Source organism: Oryctolagus cuniculus, chromosome 2, assembly GCF_051225735.1.
Source record: "Oryctolagus cuniculus isolate XC-2025 breed Fujian yellow rabbit chromosome 2, ASM5122573v1, whole genome shotgun sequence".
Lineage (NCBI taxonomy): Eukaryota > Metazoa > Chordata > Mammalia > Lagomorpha > Leporidae > Oryctolagus > Oryctolagus cuniculus.
In genome coordinates, this window is record NC_142868.1 from 65,603,411 (window position 1) to 65,620,189 (window position 16,779).

Sequence of the window (16,779 nt, forward strand, 5' to 3'; positions counted from 1 at the left end):
CATCCTAAGTGGCGTCAGTCACGGTGCCAGATGGCCACCCCAAGACACAGGTGTTTTTAAAGGTTTTTATTTTTTTAGAAGATAGAGTAACACCAGTAGAAATTATGACTGGATATTACAAATCATTGGCAGAAACAATCTGTTTAGTACTCTGGCTTTGACTGTCTTCCTTTAGCCATCTACCCTGCCCCAGCAACCAATTTCTATGATGTTACCTTAGATTTTCATAATGACCAAAATCTACCTACTACAAGAAACTAAATTCTCAGTTCTAAGCATCCTGCCCTCAGACCCACTCCTCGTCCAGCTCACCTGCTGCTCTATGCTGAGCTGTTCTTCAGGACCACCAAGGCATCCCAGATAGTTCCACCAGATCTCACCACCCTTCCCTTCCCGGGTTGGCTTTTTGCCTCTTTGTCCCACTCAGATTTCGAGGCCCTTCATGCTAACCACCTGCTGGCACGCCTCCTCAATGCCCTTGCTCCTGTCCCAGCCCTCAGCCTAGTCTGCCGCTGTAACCAGGGAACTGGGAAGTGGCAGGTGCACAGCGGTGCTGACCGCTGACCGCTGACCGCTCTTCCCTTCACTTCTCAGCTAACCTCAAGCAGGCCTTGAAGGTTGTCTGACAGCCTTTGTCTGTTGACTGGCTCCCAGAGACCGTTACTTCATTTCTGTTTTATATTTCCAGTGCCCCTCCCCGCCTCCACACTCACTAAGGGAGTAACACAGTTCTTATTTCATAAGACAACAACAACAAAATTCCCCAGAGTTCCCTCTGCTTTGTCTCCCAGGACTAAGGACCTACCAGCCCTCCAGCCCCTTCTGTTGGCTGAGCACCTGCTCTGAGGGCTAACCCTTGTGTTTGTGCGCAGGAACTTCTTTATTCTCTCCCTATTAGCCATGCTTCCCTTTCCATTGTGCTTTTCTATTGGTATGTAACTAACCTACTTCCAGTCTGAGCCACAAGAGAGAAAAAATGATGCCAGTGGCTCCAGTCCTCTGCTGATTATTGTCCCATTTTTGAATGTGTGCACACCTCCGCAGAGAAACTCCTTAAGCAACTATCTGTTCTTATCTCTGCTTTCTTTCCTTCCAGTCCTTCCAGAATGGCTCTGTCTCCAGCTCTCCAGTGAAACTGGCTTCACGTGATCACATTAGCTGGTCATTCTCTGTGTTATCTTTTCCTGCCAGCATTCCACACAGATGACCAACCTTTCTTTTGATGTTCTTCCTTCCTTCCTTTCAAGATTTAGTTATTCATTTGAAAGTATGCAGAGTTACAAGGAGAGAGCAAAAGATCTTCCATCCATTGATTCACTCCCCAAATGGCCACAGTGGCGAGGGCTGAGCCAGACTGAAGCCAGGAGCCAGGAGCTTCTTCTGGGTCTCCTACACCGTTGCAGGGGCCCAAGCACGTGGGCCATCCTCCACTGCCTTCCCAAGCACATCAGCAGGGAGCTGGATTGGGAGTAGAGCAGCTGGTACTTGAACCAGTGCCTGTATGGGAGGCTGGTGTGGTGGGTTGCGGCTTAATCTGCTTTGCCACAGTGCCAGTCCCTATCATTGTTTCTTTAAACCCTTTTCTCACTTGGCCTCCCAGGTACAAAGTATGCTTCCTGAATCTCCTGAAGACTAACACAGTGTTCTAACTCACGCTGCTCTGCCTTTTGTCTCCGAATACTAGAATGTCCTAGGCTTAGGCTTCAGAAGTCCTTCCCAGCTGCAGCCATTCCCAAGGGGATCTCTGATGACTCCCAAATGTATATCAGCACCCCAGCAATCAGCAGCCACATCCACATGCAGATGCCGTCAACTTTTCCCTTGTGTGTCTAAGGAACACCTAAACTTAACATGCTAGCTCCTGATTTTCATACCCCATACCCCCTCCTAACCACTAACCTACTCTTTTTTTTTTTTTTTTTTTTTTTTGCCTCCCTTTTTAGGATAAATGGCAACTCCATTCTTTGTCACTCAGGCCAAAAATCTTGGAATCACCTTTGACTTTTTTTCTCTTTTACTCTGAAATCAATTTGTCTGCAATCCTGTCGGATGGACCTTCAGAATGTATCCACTGCTCTGCTGTTCCTCATTTATCTAGGACATTAGCACCGGGCTGGGGCAATTGTAACAACCTCCTCCTCAACCTTCTGCCTTCCACTTTTGCTCTTTTTTTAAAAATATTTTATTTATTTATTTGAGAGGTAGAGTTATAGACAGAGAGAAGAAGAGAAAAAGAGAAAGGTCTTCTATCTGCTGGTTCACTCCCCAAATGGCTGCAGTGGCTGGAGATGAGCCAATCTGAAGCCAAGAGCCACGAGCTTCTTCTGGGTCTCCACGTGGGTGCAGAGGCGCAAGCATTTGGGCCAGCTTCCACTGCTTTCCCAGGCCATAGCAGAGAGCTGGATCGGAAGAGGAGCCGCCGGGACAGGGACTGGCACCCATATGGGATGCTGGCGTCACAGGAAGAGGCTTAGCCTGCTATGCCACAGCACCAGCTTCAACTCCCTTCGCTGTTTATGTTCATTGTCCACAAAATCGCTGAACAAATCAGTCTCTCTACCTAAAGTCCTCCAATGACTTGTCATCTTACTGTCAAATCTGAAGTCCTTATGATGCCCTAAAAGGCCACGCTTAATCTGACCCTGAGCTCTGACTTCTAACGCTCTCCTTTTGCTTACTCTGTTCCAGCCACATGGGCCGCTTTGTTGCTCCCTGAACACTCCAGGCTCTCTCCAGCCACAGCCCCGTGGACTTGGTCTTCCTGCTGCTTACAGTGCTCATGTCTCAGATTCCCATTTCACTTGCTCCATCTATCAGGTGTCTACAAGACCCTGTTCCATGCTCTTGAATGCCCTGTGTTCCTCTGATCCATCAAAACGCTTATCTAACTCCATTTAGGTTAGGAGGAACACTGTAATCTATGACCCTACAGGGTAGTTATCTGACCTTAATCTCCTCAGAAAAATTTAATATTATTAGCTTAGATAAAGGGACATTAATCCAAACAAATACTGAATTTGGGTTTCAGTTCACTTATCCAGACATAATTCAAATAGAAAAGAGTCCCAATTGAAAGAGAAAGTGTTCTTGTGACATGTTACCTATCCCCTTACCTTTTCTCTATAGCATCCGGTGATTTGCTGACTTCTCCACTAAAATGTAAGTTCCTTGAGAGCTGGAACCATGTGTTTTCTTTTTCTTTTTTTTTAAATTTATTTGACAAGCAGGGTTAGACAGTGAGAGAGAGAGAGACAGAAATAAAGGTCTTCCTTCCATTGGTTCACTCCCCAAATAGCTGCTACGGACGGTGCTGCGCCGATCAAAGCCAGGAGCCAGGTGCTTCCTCCCGGTCTCCCATGAGGGTGCAGGGCCCAAGCACCTGGGCCATCCTCTGCTGCCCTCCAGGGCCAGAGCAGACAGCTGGACTGGAAGAGGAGCAACTGGGACAGAATCCGGCACCCATATGGGAAGCTGGCACTACAGGCGGAGGATTAACCAAGTGAGCCACGGCTCTGGCCCCCATGTGTTTTCTTTACAAATGTGTTTTCAATGCCTAGAACAGTGCTGATACACACCCTTAATGAATATTTTTTGAATGAGCATCATGAAACCTTTCTTAATCCAGTCCAATGTTGTTGGTGTTTAAGCATACCATCCCTTCTCACTAGGCCTGTTTTCTTGGAATGGTGAGTGGATCAAGTGCTTATACATATTACTAAGTGATTATGCATATTACTAACAGTGATTCTGGTGGAGAAATCCACTTGTCATGACATCATGGGAGCATTTAGCTATTGTATTCTTCCTCTACATTTATTTTTAAAAATATGTTCACAAAGATTTTATTTATTTGAAAGAGTTACAAAGAGAGGTCGAGCCAGAGAAATCTTCCATTTGCTGCTTTACTCCCCAAATGGTCACAATGGCCAGAGCTGAGCTGATCTGAAGCCAGGAGCCAGGAGCTTCTTCTGGGTCTCCCATGTGGGTGCAGGGGCCCAAGCACTTGGACCATCTTCTACTGCTTTCCCAGGCCATAGCAGAGAGCTGGATCAGAAGTGGAGCAGCTGGGACTCAAACCATTGCCCATATGGGATGCTGGCACTGCACCATAGTGCCAGCCCCTTCCTGTACATTTAAAAACAGACACCTTTATTTCAAAGGGAGAAGAACCCACAGACGCTTTGGTTCCAAAACAAGAAGTAAAATTTGATGTTAAGAAGGAGAGAACTTGGGGCTGGTACTGTGGTGCAGTGGGTTAAAGCCCCAGCCTGCAGTGCCAACATCCCATATGGGTGCCAGTTCGAGTCCTGGATGCTCCACTTCCGATCCAGCTCTCTGCTGTGGCCTGGGAAAGCACTAGAGGATGGCCCAAGTCCTTGGGTCCCTGCACCCACATGGGAGACCTGGAAGAAGCTCCTGGCTGCTGGTTGCGGATCAGCTCAGCTCTGGCTGTTGTGGTCATTTGGGGAGTGAACCTGCGGAATGGAAGACCTCTCTCTCTCTGGCTCTACCTCTCTCTGTATCTCTGTCTTTCAAATAAAATAAAATAAAATAAAAAAAAGGAGAGAACTGGGGCTGGTGCTGTGGCTTAGTAAGTTAAGGTTCCACCTGTACCATGAGCATCCCATATGGGAGTATCCCAGTTTGAGTCCCAGCTGCTCCTCTTCCTACCCAGCTCTGCTATGGCCTGAGGAAGCAGTAGAAGATGGCCCAAGTGCTTGAGCCCCTGCAATCACATTGGAGATCTGGAAGAAGCTCCTGGCTCCTGGCTTTGGATCGGTGTAGCTCCAGTCATTGTGGCCACTTGGGGAGTGAACCAGCGGATGGAAGAACTTTCCTTCTGTCTCTCCCTCTCTCTGTAACTCTACCTCTCAAAGAAATAAATACATTTTTCTTTTAAAAAGAAATAATTTTAATCCTTATTTCTTCAAGGGATAGTGTATGGCATAAAACTGTCATAGCAGCTTTAAGGAGACACAGTCAGGGATTACAACACACTAATTGTTTCTCGGGCAGTTTGGTCTGAATATAGGAAGAGCTCTCAGAAGTTCTCCTCGACTCTAACCATGACCTCAGAATAAATTTGTCAGATTCCGTAATGGTCTAGCCATACACACAGCGCTTGCTGCCTACCCAATGGGAAAGATGAGACATCAGCTTGTTACCCTTTGTTTCCAGAGTCAAATGGTGGACAGCCCTTCTTTGTTCTCTAGATACCAAAACTTTTTCTGCTTTAAAGAGAGGGTTCCTTTCCCAGGGGCTGTCTCTGTCGTGTGCAATGCTTCCTGTTGTTCCCCACCTAAAGAAGCAAAGACAAACAATTCAAATTCAAGGTCAGGAAGATTCTGATTGGCTACAGTCTTGCAAGATTCAGGAACAGAGAGGTACCGGGATAGCAAGAATCTGGCAAGAGTGTAGCCAGTCATGTCCCCGAACCAGACCTAGCTTTTTTTCTCCCTTGGCTGCTTTCTTCACTGCTAAACCTTTTTGACCTTGAAAGTTCTCAGTCTGTGACTTTAACGAGTTACTGTCAAGTGTTTGGTATGAGTACTAAAGATCAAGCCCATTTGCTATTGCAGTTCTAATGGAGCTTTAAAAATTCTTCACAGGTATGCCTTCTGCTGTCTGGTTGTACAAGGATGCTTCAAAAAGTTTGTGGGAAAATGGAATTAAAAGGTAAGTTTAAGGGCAGGTGCTTGGCCCAGTGGTTAGGCTAAAAATTGAGATGCCTTCCTCCTATATTGGAGAGCCTGGGTTCAAAACCCGCCTCCAGCTCCCTGTTCCAGTTTCCTGCTAATGCGCACTCTGGGAGGCAGCAAGTGATGGCTCAAGGAGCTGTGGCCCTGCTGCCCATGTGAGAGACCTGGACTGAGTTCCCGGCTCCCAGCTTTGGCCTGAGCCACCCCTGGCATTTGTGAGTGTTTGGGGGAGCGAACCAGTAATAGAATTCTTTTTATGTCTATCTCTGTCTTTCTTGACTCTGTCACTGTCTTTTGTTTCTTGCTGTCTCTGTCTTAATCTGTCTCTCAGCTGAATGCAAATAATGTTTGTTAGGGGCCCACTCTGCAGTGTAGTGGGTTAGGCTGCCATCTGCAGCACCAGCATTTTATATGGGTGATGGTTCGTGTCCCAGCTACTCCACTTCTGATTCAGCTCCGTGCTAATGGATAGGCCTGGAAAAGCAGCGGAAGATGGTCCAAGTGCTTGGGCCTCTGCACCCATGTGGGAGACCCAGATGAAGCTCCTGGCTCCTGGCTTCAGCCTGGCCCATCCTAGGCTGTTGCGGTCATTTGGGGAGTGAACCTGCAAGTGGAAGACTTCTCCTTCTGCTCTCCCTCTCTCTCTCTGTAACTCCACCTTTCAAATAATAAAGCTTTAAAACATTTAAAAAATAAGTTTATTTTGATGTAAAGAAATTTTGAAATTCATGTGTAGTGTTTTTTTTTTAATTAAAGTTCTTTATTTTATGTACAAAGGGTTACCATGACTTTCTGTAGCGCTGATGTCTTGGAGAATCCATTCAAGGAGAATGAATGACTTGGTCCAGCTTAATGAAGCCAGTATCCTTAGTGGACTGACGGAACACTGGCGGCGCATATTGAGGCTGTATTTCTGATCACACCGTGCCTGTTCGAGCAGACATGGCAACAGCAGGAACCGTGGCCAGATTGCCACGGGTGGCTCCAGTAGCACGGGCGGTCACCCGTCTTGCTTTCAGGAGCGCAACAAGGCAAAAAGGCTGTAGTTTTCCCATACTACACATTTCCATGAACACTTTGAAGTACCCTGATAATTCTATGTGATAATTTTACAAAATGTCAAGAGAAATAGTCATCACAGACCGTTACACAAGAACCGCATGGAGACTTTACCTTTCTGCTTGCTAGATCCCAAACCTGGGGATTTGTTCCCTCTCTCGGTGTGGAATGACGTACCTTGAAAATGACAGGCTACACTGAGTTGAGAAAGCAGAGACCAGCAGTTCAGGCTTAGATCCCCTGTTAGCTATGTAACATCACCAACAGTTGGCAATGGGAGGGCTATGCCTGGCTTACCTCTCGTCATTAATTTGCCCTCATTAAGGCCGGAACTTTTTTTTTTTTTTTTTGAGGCTGGAACTCTTAAGATCTAATATTGTTTGTAGTAAGGCATCTTTACAAGTTTACTTAAAAGTCACAGTTACACACAGAGAGAAGGTGAGGCAGAGAGAGAGAGAGAGAGTGAGAGAGAGAGAGAGGTCTTCCATCCACTGGTTCACTCCCCAATTGGCTGCAATGGCCGAGCTGTGCAGATCCGAAGCCAGGAGCCAGGAGTTTCTTCCGGGTCTCCCACATGGGTGCAGGGGCCCAAGGACTTGGGCCACCTTCCACTGCTTTCCCAGGCCATAGCAGAGAGCTGGATCGGAAATGGAACAGCCGGTACTCAAACTGGCGCCCATATGGGATGCCAGCATTGCAGCTTGTGGCCTTATCTGCTACGCCACGGCACCAGCCCCTAAGGTGGCAACTTTTATACTGCCTTCTAAAATGCCTCTCATTCTCCTTCACTTTTGCTGTACCCGACAGTGTTATTTTTCTAAACTGTGTTGTGCCTTCCTTGGAAGCACCCTCTCTTTCCTTGTTTTGTACTTCTCTGACTTTTGTTTGCATTAGTCTCTCTTCTTTCTCTGGCTCCTTGACTGGGAGTGGGGCCTGATGCTCAGCCTTGGCCTATCATGGCTTTGTACACACTCTTCTCAAATCTTAATACTGTGATTTCAAGCATCCCCTTGCATATCTGCATCAGCAGTCCTTAGCCTGTCATGCAGCTGCTCAGTCCAGCTTGCACTAGCTAATCCACTTGGACGGCCCTGAATCAGCTGACGTCAACGTGTTTTCTCTTTGGCCCAGTTCCCTTTCAATTTCCTTGTCAGTTAAACTTCCCCTAGGTAATTTTCACTTCTTTACCCTCTACTACAGCAGGTTTGGGAGCAAATCTTTCTCATTCTCATCATCTTGTGAGGTTGAAGTTCTAGACAGCCAATGGATTCTTCACCAAGGAAGGGGAGATACTGTGAACAAAAAAACTAACAGTTATCAGTATAGCTGCATGCCTCTGCACTTTGTCACTTTGGGTCACTTTGTCCCAAATTATGTATTCTCTTTTTTTTTTTTTTTACAAAATTTTATTTGAGAGGGAGAGAGAGAGAGAGAGAGACAGGCAGTCAGATGAAGAGAGATCTTCCATCTGCTGGTTCACTCCTCAGATACCCACGTGAGTCAGAACTGGGCCAGGTGGAAGCTAGGAGCAGTCTGGATCTCCTGCATGGGTGGCAGGCACCCAGGTACTTGTCCCAACGCTTGTTGCTTCCCAGGGTGTGCATCAGCAGGAAGCTGGAATCAGAGTAGAGCCAGGCCTCAAACTCAGGTGTTCAGATATGAGATGTGGGCCTTCCAAGCAGTAGCTTAACTGCTAGGCCACATGGCTGCCCCTACTTTTCTGTTTGAATCTTCTCTTTTGTTACACAACCTAATTTTCAATAAACTTGAGTTTCATATGAATTAACATCATGTGATTATCAGGGCTCATATTTTAACCTAGATGGCTATGGAAAGAAGAGTTTGGTTGAGCCAGAGGAACCTAGGGCAATTGTGAGCACACTCTTCAGATCTTCCTGGTGTAGCCATGTAGTAGCGGCAGAGCTGTGAAAGAAGCTGGAGAGAAAGTGGTTGGGAGGTGAGAAATGATTGAAGAATAGGTAGCATCTGGGGAAAGGAATTTATTCCTTCCATATTCCCTTGTGGGTCTCATCTGCCAGCAGGAAGGGTGTGTTCTCATAGTGGATGGCCTTGCAGGCAGCCTGGGAATGGGTGGTTAATGAATATAATCCAAGCAGCAAGATCACTTGGCTGCAGATAGAACCTCATGCTCTCTTATCAGCTTAATATTAAAGCACTGGCATTTCTATCAACATTTACCTATCTCCTGCTTCTAATTTCTCTGTTAAGGCTTAGGTGGGAAAACAAAGATGTGATTTCTTGACTCTCTCAAACTTCCACACCTAGTTAATAATTAGCCCTCAATAAATGAGACGTAATTAAAGAACTTCTCCACTGTACAAATTCTCCTTGTCTCATATCATTGGGCGTGGCTGAGGACACAACCTACTTGAACTGCAGCTGCCAAAGCCAAGGGGTATCTCTGGTGCAGAGCACACAGCTAGCGTGCTTGGCAGATGTCCTGCACATACATAGCCTTATCCTGGAAGTCAGGATCTCCAGCACGGGTGAGGTAAGGTGAAGACAGACATCCCCTTAAGAGCCGCACCATCCTTTCCTAGTCCAGTCAGCATATTTTACCTCATTCAACAGAAAAATGACTCCAGGATAACTTTTATCAACCCTATTTTAGAACTCAATTTTATTTTGAATAAAATATTCTTAATCTTCTCATCTCTACCAAAGAGAAATAGATAAATGCCAAGGTCATTTTTTAAACTAATATTTGTTGAAAATTTTCCATTATTTTAACCCATTTCCTATTTGTCTTTTTCTTTAACTTTCCTATCCCAAGGAATCCAAAAAGCTGAACTCACACAAGTGACAGAGGAGAGTGATTTAGAGGGGCCCATTCCCTCTGGGTGGCCTATCCACACAAGCACAGGGTTTCTAGAACCAGGCCTGCGGTGGGTATTGATGGATTAAGCTGACATTTAAAAAGATTTGCTTATTGAGAGGCAGAGTGAGTGACAGAGAAAGGGGGACAGAGAGAGAGGAGAGAGGGAAATATTCCATCTTTTGGTTCCCTTCCCAAAGGGCTGCAACAGCTAAGTCTGGGCCGGGTGAAAACCAAGAACCAGGAGCTCCATGTGGGTCTCCCACAAGGGTGGTAGTACCCCAGTTCTTGGGCCATCATCTGCTGTCTTCCCAGACACATTAGCAGGAAGCTGGATGAGAACCAGAGGAGCTGGGACTCTAACTAGCACTCCAATACTTGATGTGGTGTCTCAAGCAGTGGCTTAACCCACTGCACCAAAACACCTGCCCCTGGTAAGCTAATTTAAACACCTCCTCCACCCATTAGGAATGGGCAGGGTGACTCTAACACCTTCATCTTAGAAATGCCTTGAGCTGTATAGGGCACAATGTGCTTGTTTTTTACCCTTGATATAAAGAGCTGACTTGATAGAGAATGGTACTTAGTGAGAGAAGATGCTAATTCTCTCCTGGCCCTCCTCCGCCTGTAAGCTGTGCTGTATCTATCAGTGTATCACTCCCAACTTTTCTTCCCACCCAAACATGGAGTCATCAACCCACTTCCACCATTCTGTTAATGACACTTCTACTTCTTGGATTCTCACAACCCAAGGGAATTAAATTCCTCAAGCTGTGAGGTCTGTACTTGCTCTCTAAAGAAATACTGATGGGGCGATTCCCTCAGAAATCTACCCGTGTGAAAGCCTTTGGAATGCTTCCCTCACGGGGTGCCAAAGTAGCACCTCACACACTGTTGACTACCAAGGGGAATGTGCCAAGTCAGTGGAGGGATCTGCCATAAGCCCCTTAATCAAACTTGCTTTATTATGCGTGAGGCTGTCCACTGCCACCTTGTGACATGACACGTTCTGAAATGCCCAGAAATGGTGACCCAAATTCAGATAAAATCTCTGTGCATCTAACATCTGGAGGGGATAATAGAACAAGTTATATTACAACATAGTGAAATAATTAGGAAAATACAGAGTGTGAATTCACTGTCATGGATTTTCAAAAAAACAGTGTTTGGGAGGAAAAGGCAGGAAAATATTAATTCTGGGTGAAAAGAGGCATATCAAATGCAATGTATGAGCCTTGTTTGAATCCTGGCTTCAATAGAACCAGTTACAAAGGACAGCTTTGGAACAAATGAGGAAATTGGCCTAGGAATGGATATCAGATATGATATGAAATTATTGTTAATTTTCTTAGATGTGATGATGGTATTGTGATTACATAATGGTGATGGGGAATGTCCAACCTGTATGCCATTTAAGACCTGCAAAATCATTTGGTCTCGCCCTGCCAAGGCAGCTGTAGGTAGATTCAAAATTCAATAAATCTATATAAGGCTAATTTTTTAAAGATTTATTTTTATTTATTTGAAAGACGGAGTTACAGAGAGAGATAGAGCCTGAGAGAGAAAGGTCTTCTCTGTATCGTTCCAATTTTGGTATACGTGCTGCCGAAGTGAACATGAGAGAAAGGTCTTCCATCCACTGGTTCACTCCCCAAATGACCACGATGGCCAGAGCTGAGCTGATCTGAAGCCAGGAGCCAGGAGCTTCTTCTGGGTCTCCCACTCAGGTGCAGGGGTCCAAGGACTTGGGCCATCTTCTACTGCTTTCCTAGGCCATAGCAGAGAGATGGAAAAGAAGTGGAGCAGTCAGGTCTCGAACTGGCACCCACATGGGATGCCAGCACTGCAGGCTGGGGCCTTACCCCACTGTGCCACAGTGCCAGCCCCAACTTAATTTTTAAGTTGATCATTTTGTGTGGCTCAGAGTGATGTTATAAATATCCAAATGGCCATTGGCAGAAAAATATTCTCCACCCCAACGTAGCAGAACACCCTTACACTTGGGAGATGCGTGCTGAAGTATTTAGGTAGGAAATTGCCTGATGTCTGCAATTTATTTCAAATGGTTCAACAATAACAACAGAAATATGTGAAATATACACATCCCTACAAATGTGGCAAGTAGTAGGCCTATGCAGAGGACACGAAAGCACTCATTGCACTATCCTTTTACATTTTTCATATGGTAATATAAATATTTGGTAATAAGAAGTTGAAGGATGGGGCCAGTGCTGTGGCACAGCAGGTAAAGCCACTGCCTGTGGTGCCAGCATCCCAAATGGGCGCTGGCTTGAGACTCAGCTGCTCCACTTCCTATCCAGCTCTCTGTTATGCCCTGGGAAAGCAGTAGAAGATGGCCCAGGTCCTTGGGCCCCTGCACCCGAGTGGGAGACCCAGAAGAAGCTCCTGGCTCCTGGCTTTGGAGAGGCCCAGCTTCAGCCGTTGCAGCCATCTGGGGAGTGAACCAGCAGATGGAAGACCTCCCTGTTTCTGTGTCTGTCTGTCTATCTCTCTCTCTCTCTCTCTCTCTTGCTTCTGCCTCTCTGGAACTCTGCCTTTTAAATAAATAAATACATCTTTTAAAACAAAAACAAAACAAAAAACCAAAGCGTAAGCTCCTTGGGCTGGCGCCGTGGCTCACTTGTCTAATCCTCTGCCTGTGGCGCCAGTATCCCATATGGCCGCCGGGTTCTAGTCCCGGTTGCTCTTCTTCCAGTCCAGCTCTCTGCTGTGGCCTGGGAGGGCAGTGGAGGATGGCCCAGGTGCTTGGGTCCTGCACCCGCATGGGAGACCAGGAGGAAGCACCTGGCTCCTGGCTTTGGATCGGTGCAGCGCCAGCCGTGGCGGCCATTTGTGGAGTGAACCAATGGAAGGAAGACCTTTCTCTCTGTCTGTCTCTCTCTGTCTATAACTCTACCTGTCAAATAAATTTTTTTTAAAAAAAAAAGCTCTATAAGCTCCAAAATGTTCATTAAAAAAAAAAAAGGAAGTTGGAGGAGAAACGTTTGTTAAACAACCCCCATAAATGCCTGCAGATAGCTAGGATAACTTTTCAGAAAGATACCACTTTCCTCTCCCAGCAGGGTCAGATCTTGCTGCATGAGGTGGGCAGTTAAGGCTGAGAGACAGCTGAGGAACCCTCTATCCCATAAGAGGGTGCCTGGGTTCAGGTCTCCACTCTGCTTGTGATGCAACTTCCTGCTAATGCACACCTCGGGAGGCAGCAGGTGAGGGCTCATGTCCCTGCCAGTTAGAGTTCTGGGCTCCTGGCTTTGGCCTGGCCCAGCCTCAGTCCATGGAGGCAGTGGGGGGCGGGGGGGAGGGACTGGCAAGTGGGATCATGTGCTCTCTCTCTCTCTGCCTCTCAAATGCAGAAAATAAAGAAATGAAAAACATCTTGCTGTTTATTTTGTGTAATTGTTTGTACATGAGTCTTATCTACAGTGGACCCCAGACATGGCCTAGTACTGCACAGACACTAAGACAGTGTTCTGAGCCCTCACTATGTGCATACATTCATACGATGGGGCCAAAGGAGCTGTCAGTCAAGGCAGGGATAACAATTACTAGTAGCAAATGGTTACGATTTATATGATGTTCTTTTTTTAAATTTTTAAGATTTATTTATTTTTTAGTTTGAAAAGCAAAGAGACAGAGGTAGATATACATAGAGGAATCTCATTTTTTGGTTCACTCCCCACACATATCCAAGAACCAGAGCTGGGCCAGACCAAAACCAGGAGCCAGGAGCTCACTCTGCGTATCCCACATGGGATATGCGGGGCCGGAAAGTGCTTGAGCCATCACCTGCTGCCTCCCAAGTTCACATTGGTAGGAAGCTGGAATCCGAAGCAGAGCCAGGACTCAAAGCCAGGCACTCTGATATGAGAGATCTGTGTTCCAAGGGGCGTCTTAACTCCTGCACCAATTGCCTGTGTAGTGTTCTTTGTTATGTAAGACATGTGGTTGCTAGGTTCATTATTTTAGGAAATATTCAAGATATGCTTTCAAGTTCTTCGGAAGATAGCATGGATTGTAATATTAGAAAGAATGCTGTAAAACAACCTCCCTTTTTTTTTTTCTAGTTTATCATTTGCGTATTTTTGTTTCATCTTTCCAGCTCAGAAAACTCCTGACAATCCACGAAAGATACCTGACATTGGCAGGTGCCCCCGCCCCATTCGCCTGAGGGCTTACCTTTTTGATTTAAGGTAAAGCATCCATCTTTATGCTCCCGGCGTTCTCCTTGGCTGGGCCCAGAAGATTCCTTCAGTGTGATTGTGTGTGAGTTGTCCAGCTGCTGACCCTAAGCCCGGAAGCCTTTCTATTGTGCTGGATAAAGGAACTCCGCTTACTGAGGGAAGCCTGGCGATTACTCGGCTGGAATGAGCCAAGACTCACGCTCTCGGGAGCTGGCGGGGCGGTTCTGCGGGCTCATCCCGCAGGGCCCCTTCGCTGTCGTCATGGGTGGGCCGATGGTGCTCCTGGACAAGAAAAACAAGTTTCTGTGAGCATGTCCGTTTATTAATGACCAAGCCTAAGCTTTTAAAGGGGGCGTAGCTAATTCAGGGCAATACTAATGCCATAGGATGAAGCCGATACTGGTGCCGCTACGCTTCTCCAATCAGCTTGAAGGTCACGTAGGCTACCACAGCTTGCCTGGTGGGCCTGGGCCACACCCGGGGAGCAGTTTGCCTGTTTGGCTGGGGTGGGGGGAGATGTGCCCAGGGCTCCCGCCGCCGCCCACCAGCAGTCAGGCTAACTGCATGGGCTAGGCAGGCAGTTTCACGGGGTCACCACACGGTTCTCCTAATGCTTTTCTCTGAAGGGTTCCCCACCTGCAGGTGGGTCTGCCTCTGGGCCCAGAGCAGGGGGTGATGGGAGGAGAATTTCACAGGTAGTTCATGATTCGTGTGCGTTTCCCTAGGCTCGGCCCAGAAAAGGCTGCAACGCTGTGAAGGAGGCCAGGGAGAAGTCACCGTCTGTGAACCAGGAAGGGGCCCCGCACACATCCTCAGTCTGCTGGTGTCTGGGTCTTCCCATACTCCAGCTGGGTTAGAAACAAATGCCTGTTGCTTCTATGCTGCCCGGTCTAGGGTATTTTGTTGTAAACACACAGATAAGGAAATCTGCTTCAAATCTTGCAGTGGCCTCTCTGTCAGTTAGAGCAGTGGCATCTAAACTCATTGTCACGTGTGGTCCCTGTTACCTCAGACTGGATTTACGAGCCTCTACTGGTCACCCACTAGGATTCAGCCACAGGGACTGGCTTGGGAGGGGATAACACAGTCTATTGTAGTTGTCCAGTAAAGAAAGATGACTTGACCTGAAGCAAACACTGGGGTTTGGGGCAGGGAGCGCATGAGCAGGAGTGCAGATCTTAGAGCCGTTTCTAAAGGAAGCAACAAGGTTCATCGTTGACGTCTACCCATAATTCTCTACGGCACTTGATTTTTAGATCACAGATAATGAAGAGCTATCTGAAAAGGCAGGCTTGTCAACTTTCACCTCTCTGGCATTCTGTTACTCTAAATCTCACACGTGGTCATTGAAAGCCGCAAATGCTGAGCAGCCGTGCTGTGAGCCGTTCATTCTGTGTGTTCATCTGCTTGTGGACACAGAAATGCTGATGATGGAGGGAACGCAGCAGTCGGGCCACACTGCACATTCTTCCCCGGCCTACAGTCCTCCAAGGGGATCGCTCTCTAGCCTTCGTGAGGAATGACCTGGATCTGCTCACCACCTGGGTATTACTCCGTCAGAGTGATCACAAGGAAAAAGTGACAGAACGGCATTTTAAACATTTTAAAGCTTGCATTTTAGGGTATGTCTAAAGATAAACAAAAATTTAGCTAGCATCAGTGCGTCTCCAGGGAAGAGGACGTGGGACAGGAGGCCAGCAGTGGGAGGTTTATTTCTATTACTATATACCCGTTTATATATTTTGAATCTTTTTTAATAAAAAGATTTACTTATTTATTTGAAAAGCAGAGCAACAGAGAGGGGGAGAGATAGAAAGATCTTATATCTGCTGATTGACTCCCTAAATGCCCACAACAGCCAGGGCTGGGCCAGGCTGAAGCCAGGAGCCAGGAACTCCATTTGTCTCCCATATAGGTGGCAAAGACTGAAGTACTTGAGCCATCATCCACTTCCCAGGCACATTAGCAGGGATCTTGACTGGAAGCGGAGTAGCTGAGTTGCAAGCCAGTACTCTGATATGAGACACAGGCACCTAACCTGCTGTGTCACAAGCCTGCCCCTGTATTTTGAATCTTGTATTGTGTTTATGTACTACCTGCTCTTAAAGAGAAAATTGTAAAAATGGCAGCTCTAAAAGGCAAGAAAATTAAATCCTACTGATTAACATTTCCTAGAGTTACATTTGCAAAATTTTAAGATGTTTTTCCCAAATGGGAAAATGTTTTGCAGGCTGCTGAATGCGGCCTCTGGGCTTCGAGCTGGGAACCATGGGGATAAAAGCAGTGGTGGATGACCTTGGAGCCAGTCAGGCTTGGGCCGGTCCCAGCACCGCTGGGAGTTCCACTTCTCTCATCTCTCAACTGTGAGGCTGTGCGGGGTGGTCTCTGCAGCCCCTTTCATCATGGATATTCCATGAATGTCGATGGCCATTCATTGCACAGTGTGAAAAGCCTCTTTTGACCTCTCTATCAGAGGAGCCATTTTAATCAGCAATGGCCATGGCACCGCATCTCCAAGACAGGCCAAGTGCTTGAGCCGCACCAGCTTTCACACCCGCGAGGCTGGTGGATTTGCTGAACAGCCGAGGCTGGCCTGTCTGCAGGCTTGCCTGGGAGCCACAGGCCTGCGCGTGCCAGTCCACAGGGGCTGAATCTGAGTCTGAATATTAATTTCACCCGCAGGAGCCAATGCACAGGAAAAATCTTCAGGCTTCCTTCAAATGGAATTTTTTGTTTCATCTTTTTGGAAACAGATTTTTAAAGAAAAATTTAGGTATGGTGCTAGAAGAAGAAGAAGAAAAAAATCATGTTTCTGATTGCCCATATGACATATATTATCAGAAATACAGAGAAAAAATAGTGCCTATGGAAGGGAAGAATGAAAGTCGAGTTCGGCTTTTTTTTTTCTTCGACAGCTACAAGTTGTTGGGGCTAACACATGGAGCGTGCTGTGTCCTTGAAACACTCCCAAGGGCAGCTGCGT

The 16,779-nt window shown here is 46.7% G+C and overlaps 1 long non-coding RNA gene across 1 annotated transcript; it reads right to left on the minus strand.

The window, feature by feature from the left end:
- Window positions 1-11,090: 11,090 nt before the first annotated feature.
- On the minus strand, window positions 11,091-14,512 carry LOC138848475 (uncharacterized). The gene is made up of 2 exons (XR_011386298.2): window positions 13,792-14,512; window positions 11,091-11,362 (listed from the first exon to the last, which is right to left on the minus strand). It is a non-coding gene; the product is annotated as an uncharacterized LOC138848475 (long non-coding RNA).
- Window positions 14,513-16,779: the final 2,267 nt, after the last annotated feature.